Source organism: Serinus canaria, chromosome 1A, assembly GCF_022539315.1.
Source record: "Serinus canaria isolate serCan28SL12 chromosome 1A, serCan2020, whole genome shotgun sequence".
Lineage (NCBI taxonomy): Eukaryota > Metazoa > Chordata > Aves > Passeriformes > Fringillidae > Serinus > Serinus canaria.
Window position 1 is genome coordinate 13384254 of NC_066314.1, and position 8539 is coordinate 13392792.

The following is an 8539-nucleotide window of genomic DNA, read 5'->3' on the forward strand; positions in this document are numbered from 1 at the left end:
GCGCTGCTCAGCCCCGCGGTGACACCGGCGGCACCGGCACCGGGGTCCTCGGGCTGCCCGCGCTCCCCCAGCTCCGCACGGGGCCCGAGCACCGGAGGGGCGGCGGCTGCAGGGCCCGTGAGAGAGGGTCAGGCAGAAGGAAAAGCGAATTGGAGAAGAACGAGGGAGAAGAGCCCGACTGCTAGCCACCATAGCGATGCAGGCGTATCCGGAAAGAGATGATCCCCTTACAGGATTTATCCGCTGCAGAGCGCACTGGGTCACTCCAGGAACGATCGAATGACCTATTTTCTGTTTGCTTTGAGCTCTTCCCTTTGCCACACTGAACTGAACCCGTTCCTTGCTGTTTAGCTGAGACACAGGATGGGTGCTCCTGTACTTCCTCACCTACTCTTTTGTAGGCAGGGAAGGATGCTCCGGCAGTTCTCTGCACAGCCATGGGCACCAGAGATAGGAGGAACCATATTCAATCCATTTTCACACTTAATTTCTAAATGCTCCTCCCTGCAACATCCAGCCTGATCACATCCTCCCACTTCAGGCAAGCAGTATAACCACACTGACACCTAGGGAGGACGCTGAGGTTCCTCGATATTCTACCAGCACCAGGGCTAGCTGTCTAATACACTTTGAAATGCCCTTAGAGATGTGAAAGCTTGCAGCCTGTGGCAGAAACATCTATGAGATTAGACACCCCCAACAATTCAGGGAAAAAAAAAAACAGTTTAGGAAAGTGACAGCATTCAAAGACATCAAAATGGACACTAATTTCTGCCAGTGGCTTTCTGCCAGAGGGTATTTCCTAGTCACTATACCAAAATACAGCGGTATTTGCTTACTACAAAATACTAAAAAACCAAGGTCTAAAATCCAGATATGGAAACTCACCTATTCAGTTGCTACCCAGGTATGAAAGTGTCTGAAGAAGTTTGACACCTTGTTCTGTCAATCACTACCCCAAAAGCCTCCCCAAATATCTGACCACCCCATTTGAGCCTGCCCAGGGAGATCCAAGTCCCACCAATGTCTAACAGCAACATATCAACTCAGTGATACAAAAACCTCAGGGAAGAATTTCCTAAACTACTTTGCCTGATGCCAGGATATGTTTTGGCATTTGACCAACCCCACTGGTGCTGGAGGGGATGAGAGAGAAGGGGGAAGTGGGCAGAGCATTGGTGTAACCCTGTCTGTCTGCACAGGGTGGGTGGTGCCCCTGGGGCAGCTGAGAGCTCACCCACAGCAGGGCACCCTCCAGGACCAGCACAGCTGCAGCTTGTACCTTACAGCCTTTTGTCTCCCTCCCCACCACGGGTGCACATGCACTGAGGGAGCCAGCTTGGATGATCAACAAAGAACTAGAGTAACAGACATTTCAGGACAGCATCTTAGTGTGGCTCTGACACCTAGGTCAGGACAGGGATTTCCTCATGCACAGCCAGTGCTGAATCAATGCCATGCTCTTACATGCTCCTGGAGAGATCCTGCCCCATCACTGAATCAGAAGCTTTTTCCACAGAGTTAAAAGGGCATGAACTTACTCTCTTAACAAAATTAGGCAGCAGCCAGCCCCAGGGTGCTTCCAGCCAGAACTTGGCTGTAATCACTCTGCTGGCTCTTCTTGCATGAAAGAATCACTGTCCTTTCAGCTTTGCTAGCTGTAGGTCATGACAGGTGGCTGCAACTGGATGGCAGCTCCAGAGATTAATCCAGAAGGGACTGATCCTTTCTGTCCATTTTGGGCCACCAGCACATATGCATGGCCAGTAAACTCCATTTCTCCAGCCTGGAGACCTATTGCACTTGCTGTAAATCCACACAAGTAACTGCCCAGCTCATGGAAAATGAGTTCATGGTCTCTTGAAGAAGAAAATAAAGGTCTTCCAAGTTTGCAGCAGTCCTGCTCTACTTCCAGCAAGAAAATGTTGAAAGCTCTGAGTGCCCACATTGGTCTCATATTAAACTAGACCGTCAGTAAAGCTCAAAATTAAATTACTTCCTTAATTAAGAGCTTTCAGGGGCTCAGGACAGAAAATGAAATACAGGCCCCTTGGCTTTTTTACTTTTGCAAAGCATTTCTCAAATTCATTTCTTGGTCTATCTTCATTCTCGAGATGCTCTTCAAGGAGCTGAATGCAAAAAGCCTCCTGTGCCTGCCAGTCCTTTCTCATTACTTTTGATGCACAGTCTCTGTGGAAACTAAAGCTAAAAATAATCATCCTTGTCTCCTCTACTAGCACATACTATTTTATTTTCTAACCATGATTGCTTGATTTACCTGCACTCATGATCTTCTAGGAAGAGACCTTCCCAGTATCATGCCAATTTCTGTATCAGCCCCCTCCAGGGGTACTGCTGGTGTCATGCCTGGGATCACTGCCTGCATGTTGTCCTAAAGATGCCTTGCATCCACAGTCACTGCTGGGAACCTCTGAAAACCCCAAATTCAGCTCTGAGCTGCTGCAGCTTGTAGGACTCTATCCCCATGTTTCTCCTTTGCACTCATTATGACAATATTGTGTCCTCTCCTCTTCTGCTGCTGATCAGGGATCTTTGCTGGTCAGCTCACAGTGAAATGTCCAGTGGAATTTCAGGCTGTTTCCATGGTGTAAGCAGGACCTGTTCCAGGGCAGTAGAAACACATCATGTCAGTAAAGGGCCCAGAGCCAACAGTGGCCCTTCCGAAGGGAAGGAAAACTCCCAGTGCAAAGCTCCTTGTGTAAGAGCAGGTCAAATTCAGTCTCTAGGCATCATAATCTCCTTTTGCTGTGTGCAGACTAGGCTAGGTACCAGAAAAAGATTTTTTTATTAGATAGCCAACAACTGTCCTGTATAGTGTGCCCAGTCTTTTGTTTCTTTGCTGGACAGCAATCATTATGTCATTGCAGGCAGAGACCTCAACAAGCCACTAATGCCACCCAAATGCCAACTGAAAATCTGAGCAATATAAGAGAATCTACCAAAAAACCACTCTTGAGATCTTCCATGCTGCAGCCACCTCTCTGTGGAAGAAGAGATGTGCCATTCCAGTTCATAGGATCAGGCACAATATAGAAATAAGTGTTCTCTAGCTATTTTAGAGTGATTATGAAATGAAACCTGTGGATACAATTCCTGTATTAATGTGGCTGTTGGGGGAACAGCTAAAATATTTTGTTCTGCTAGAGCCAGTGTAAAAGCAGAAAGTAATTTCTCTGATCTGAAAGCTGTTTAAAAAGAAAATACTACAAAACTTGAAAAGGAATACAGTCAAGTAGCTAGTAAAGGTAATAGTGAAATACAGTATCCTCAGTTCAGAAAAAGGGAAAGAAAAGCCACAGAAGCATAAAGCAGGAGAATCCAGCAGAAGGATTAGCATGCACAGTGCAGCCATTCACCCCAGAGCAAAGGAGAGCTCCAAGGGAACCTGATCATATTAAATGCGAAGCTAAAATTAGATGCTTGCAAAAGCAGATCAAGATGCAAAAATTAAAAATAGCTGCTGTATCTGTAGAAAGTAGTGGAGAATTAGATTTGAAGTCACCAGAGGAAGATGATTTAGGGGATGTTAGATATAAATGAGAAAATAAAAAGGAGCTAGGAAGATCAACATGTATAACAACAGATAGAATACCATCCCAAGGCAGGGCAGGTGCAGCACATGAAATGACAACTGCTTTACATGACAAGAAATAACCCAGGGGATTCAGCTACTATCTTAGGCCACAGAAAGCAGCAACTCTGGATCTGAGTGCAGGCTACTTCAAACTTCAAATTAAATTGAAACCAAACAGGTGAATTGATTAAAGCTTGTGATAATACCAGTTTTTACCCAGATTGTGAGTTAAATATCAGCATACAGCCTCCTCCATGACTGCATTAAATCAAAAGGCTGCACAGACAGGTGAGGAGGAAATGCAGCTGGCAACAATAAGATGAAGTCACAAGCCAAGAAAAGACAGAGCCAGATTTATGAACAAATGAGGAGTTGCTCAGTTGTTGACAGGATGTAACAGCAAGCACAAAGCACCCTTTGCTGTCAGGGCACAGGAACCTGCAAGCAGCAGGTACCATCTCCTGGCAGCAACAGCAATCAATCAGATTCCATGGGCCTGATGGATCATGAGAGCCAGCTGTCCAAATAAACCCCTACTGTTTGCAACAAACACTGTAGCAGAATCAGAGGGAACCTACTTAGAGAGCAAGAAGAATACTCTTATAGAAGAATACTCTACTGAGTATTATGGGGTTCTCCAGGAGGTAGGGGGGAAAAAAGCCTGAGGAAGCATTCCTATATCAGCCAGGCAGAACCCACAGTGAAACATTAACTGAAAACATGGATAACAGAATAAGATTTCCTCAAAGAAAGAATGAAAAAAACATGGTCAGGGTTGGCACATATTTCCCTAGCCCCCAGAGTGCTTGTCCTGAAACAACGGGCAAAGCTTTGACTGTGTCCATGTGGCCACAAATTTTATGGATGGCACAACACAGCTCTATCTTGCTGCTTTCCTAACTCAGGATGAAGAGTGAAAGATCCAGGCTGGAAGAGTGCTACTGAGTACAGGCAAATTTTTGGAAGTTACAACTGAAAATTAAAAGGAAAATTTGTAAAGACACAAGGCTAGAATTTTAATTTCTTCTCCCTGCTCCAAATACCTAGTGTCTGTAGGAAAGCAGTGTTTATAAGGGTACACCTGGGTTCACATTACATGACAGAAGGGAATTCCATATTTGAGTTAGTCTCTAAAATACAACTAATACACAGAGACTAGATCTTAAACTTGAAGAAAATGCCCTCATTCTCTAATATTTAAGGGGTGAAGATGCACTCCCATCCTGTACCATTCTTTTAACTAATTATTCAGCTTAGTATTTCAAGGTGATCAGGCAGCAAATTCTTGCTTCTGCCTCTGGTCTCTGTGACAACAGTTTTGCTTTAGGCAATACAGCAAATCTGTTAGGAATGAACACACACTAAGTCCTCCCACAAGAATAGAAGTAGATGATCCAGAATATTTGATGTGCTGCCATGACTTGCTCAGGAGTGGGGCCTTGGTGGAAGCATGGGGGACTGTCTTCAGGCAGTTTGCAGGAGTGAGGTACCCTACCAGCTCCCCAGGAGTTTGCAGTAGGGCAGGCAGCCAAACCAGCACAGCATGGCCCAGCTTTATGTGCTGCTCAATTCTGGGCAATGGGGAAAACAAGCAGGCTGCAGGTACCCTGTGTGCACAAGCAGGTGATGAACCCACAGTCTCACAGCCCCTCACATCAAGGTAGCATCTGTCTTCTTCCTCTCCTTCAGCAGCAGCTCCACACCCATGAATTCCACTGCCAGCCAAGTGTGCAGCAGAGCCAGAGCCTTGAGGGATTCACCACCCATCACTGTTTGGCTCCAGTACAATCCATCCTAGCAACGGTGCTGGCCTGTCAGCTGGTGTTTCAGTGTCCCAGGCCCAGCCTGTGCTGCAGATGGGTTTGCTTGCTGAGGTGAGAGGCCCAAAGCAGTACAGACCCCAGAGTGACTCCATCCTGCAATATTGGCACTGGCTCTTGGGGATTTGGCATTGCCAGGCCTCCCTTGGACTTAATTTCCTACCACTTCTCCTGCAGGCTGGTGGCAAAAGCTCTCAGCCAGCAGTGACACCATGCCAGCTCCCCCAGCAGGGATGCTCCCAGGAGTTAGCACATGCAGAATATACACTTCCCAGCCTTGTCACAGAGGACTGATTCCCCAGATCACTGGTCACAGCAGCCTAAGACACAATGTATTTGCTTTCTTAAACACCTTCTAATGTTAATGGATTTTATTCTTCTCTATTGTGACCCCATGCTGACCCCTCAGCTTTATTTCCCTCACCATCCCCTTGCAGCCTTTCTCCCCACCGTGGGTTTCTGATCAAAACCCCTCTCCAGCATTACACCAGGGATCATACAGCACTTGACTTGCTAGGGGTGCACAGCTACAGCCTGCCACCAGGATAATTCCTGCAGTATGAGAGGATTTTTATGAGCTTGCTCCGCTGATGGCTGCAAGTAAAATTGCTGCCAGCTGAGGATTACAAACCTGTAGAGAGCTGGCAGAGATCCAGGCCCTTTGTTGCCTCAGCACAGAGGGATCAAGCACACTGCATCTCCTGATAGCAGTGGTGACTTTTGTGCACTCAAGATAAAGCTGGTAAATCAGCCACCCCCTCCCCCACCATGAGTAAATAAGACACTGAATGTTTTGGTGCTGCCAGCACAAATATTATGTTAATTCACAGGCAGTGACTGCTCAGCCCTTTGAGGGTGTCCAGGGTAAATGAGAGCAGCTGCTTACCCCTGCAGCATGATGCTTTCCATGCCATCCCAGCCACAGGTCCCGAGCAGCCATCAAAGCCTGCAGTATTCTGCATCACTCCCTCCCCCCACAGAGCAAAACAAGCTTTATCCTAACCAGCCTGAAGTGCACACAGGGTTACTTCTCCTTTCTTAAAATCTTGTTTGCTACATATCACACTTACCTTGGCCTGTTAACAGCAACCTGGCTCTGCATTTAGCTCTGTGGAGCAGACACACATGCAGCCTGAATTTGTACAAAACACAATCCCTTATCTGTGAATCTCTATTTTACCAGCTATGGTCCTGCCTGTCACACTCTATCTCCTTGTCTTTTGAAGGACAGCACTCTGGGGGTAGGACACACTTGTTTCTTCTACAAAAAGCATAAGGGTAAATTTCAGCCTTAGGGAAACATGGGATGTCTTTTTGAGTGAGTATGAAATTAAAGTTTTTGTTGAAACAATCAGTGTGCTAAGCTTTCCAGCTCTGTTTCACTGGTTAGCTAGACCACAGCCATCAATAAGGCATATACTGATCTAATCCCTTAGAGCTCTCATGTGTGCAAAAATACTATTACCATTTGTACAACTAGGCCACACCAATGACTAACAGACCTGTTTGTGACAAAATAGATAAGCACATAAGAAACAGACAGTAACATAGTTCTGTTGAAAATATTAGAGGTTAATAAAAAACGTTAGCCACATCATATGTAACCCTAAGTCCAGAAGACTGAAAAAGTTAATGCATAAATACCATATTTTTTCTTAGACAATATGATAATAGGAGTTTCAGATTTTAGGATGAAATATGTATTTTTAAATTAATAAACCTGCACAGTGATGCAAATAGGTGAATATTGCCCTCATTACCTCTTCCAAAAGGCAATTCAAATGAAATTCTGGATAGTTACAAAAGCCCCTGCTCTGATCTGACAGGAAGAAATGCTGAGCAGCACTAGGCAGCAGAAGCCTGCAGGAGTGATCCATAGCCCTCTTTACCAAAAAACCCCTCAGGGCCCCAGTGTAAAAATCCCTCCAGTCACCCACAGCTAAAGCCCTGCCCCAGAAGCTGCAAAGCCAATGAATGCATCTGCATTCACTGCTGCAGCAGCAAGCACCCAAGGCACATTCCTTCAGCAGCAGTCACACTGACTTTATTACACTCTTTGACACTACAGTTTGCTATCAGAAGGTCAATAGCTCTGGCACACCAAACAATTACAATTTGCATTATATACATACCACTGTGTCTGTTTTCATCACAAACAGTTTAAACAAACCAAAGAGAACTGAACAGCCTTTGCATTAAGTTTGTTGAAACATTCTTTCCGGGCAATTCACAGGGAGTCAGACACCTTAATAAAGAAGCCCACATGAGAAGACCCAAATACCATTCCCAATGAATGAGCTGAACATCAATGAAGAATTTGTCATATTCAGACATCTCCCCTTCCATCCTTTCATGCACAAACTTTGTTCATGCACCTCAAAAGTAATAGAGAGATGCCCAAGCAGTAGCAGACCATATCAACTTTGATTTCTACAGTATTTGTGTTTTGGGCCATACTTGACTTAAACACTTGAAGGAGGTGAGGGAGGGAGGGAAAATAATCTATTGCACCCATATACAAACTCTCATATTAGTGAGACTTGAAGCTATGAACTCATTCAACAAATTGCCTTGTTCAGATATTGTCCTCAAGCTATTAAACAGTAACAACACATTAAATATAGAAGTAATGTCCTTCCTGACAGGCTCAGCAGCAGATCTGAAAGGACTATCTGGAAACCTACACATCTTGGCTGCAACTCTGACAGAGTCATGAATTCCATTCAGGTGACTTTCACAAGGTATCAGTGGCAGGAAGAAATTGAACTGCATTTTCACCTGTCCTGGGGGAATTTACTTTCCATTTTTCAGAGAAGACTTGGCAGAACTAAACATGATGCAGTAATAACCCAGATAGAGTTGCCTCTTCAGCCATGCCTCCTTATAAGGCTAATTTAAGAACCAGAAAGGGTCAGCATCCAGATAACCTCTTCATTTTGCTCTTCAAAAACTGTAATACAATGCTGCACAGCCTTGAAGGACACAATATATTTCATGATAATTAAACACTTCAGTTGGAGTACCCAAGACCTTCCACCAAACCATAGTACAAAATAGAAGTTTGTCTGAATACTCAGTCATTACTGAAATGAAAGTGGAAGCACTTCAAAACACCAACTTGTTC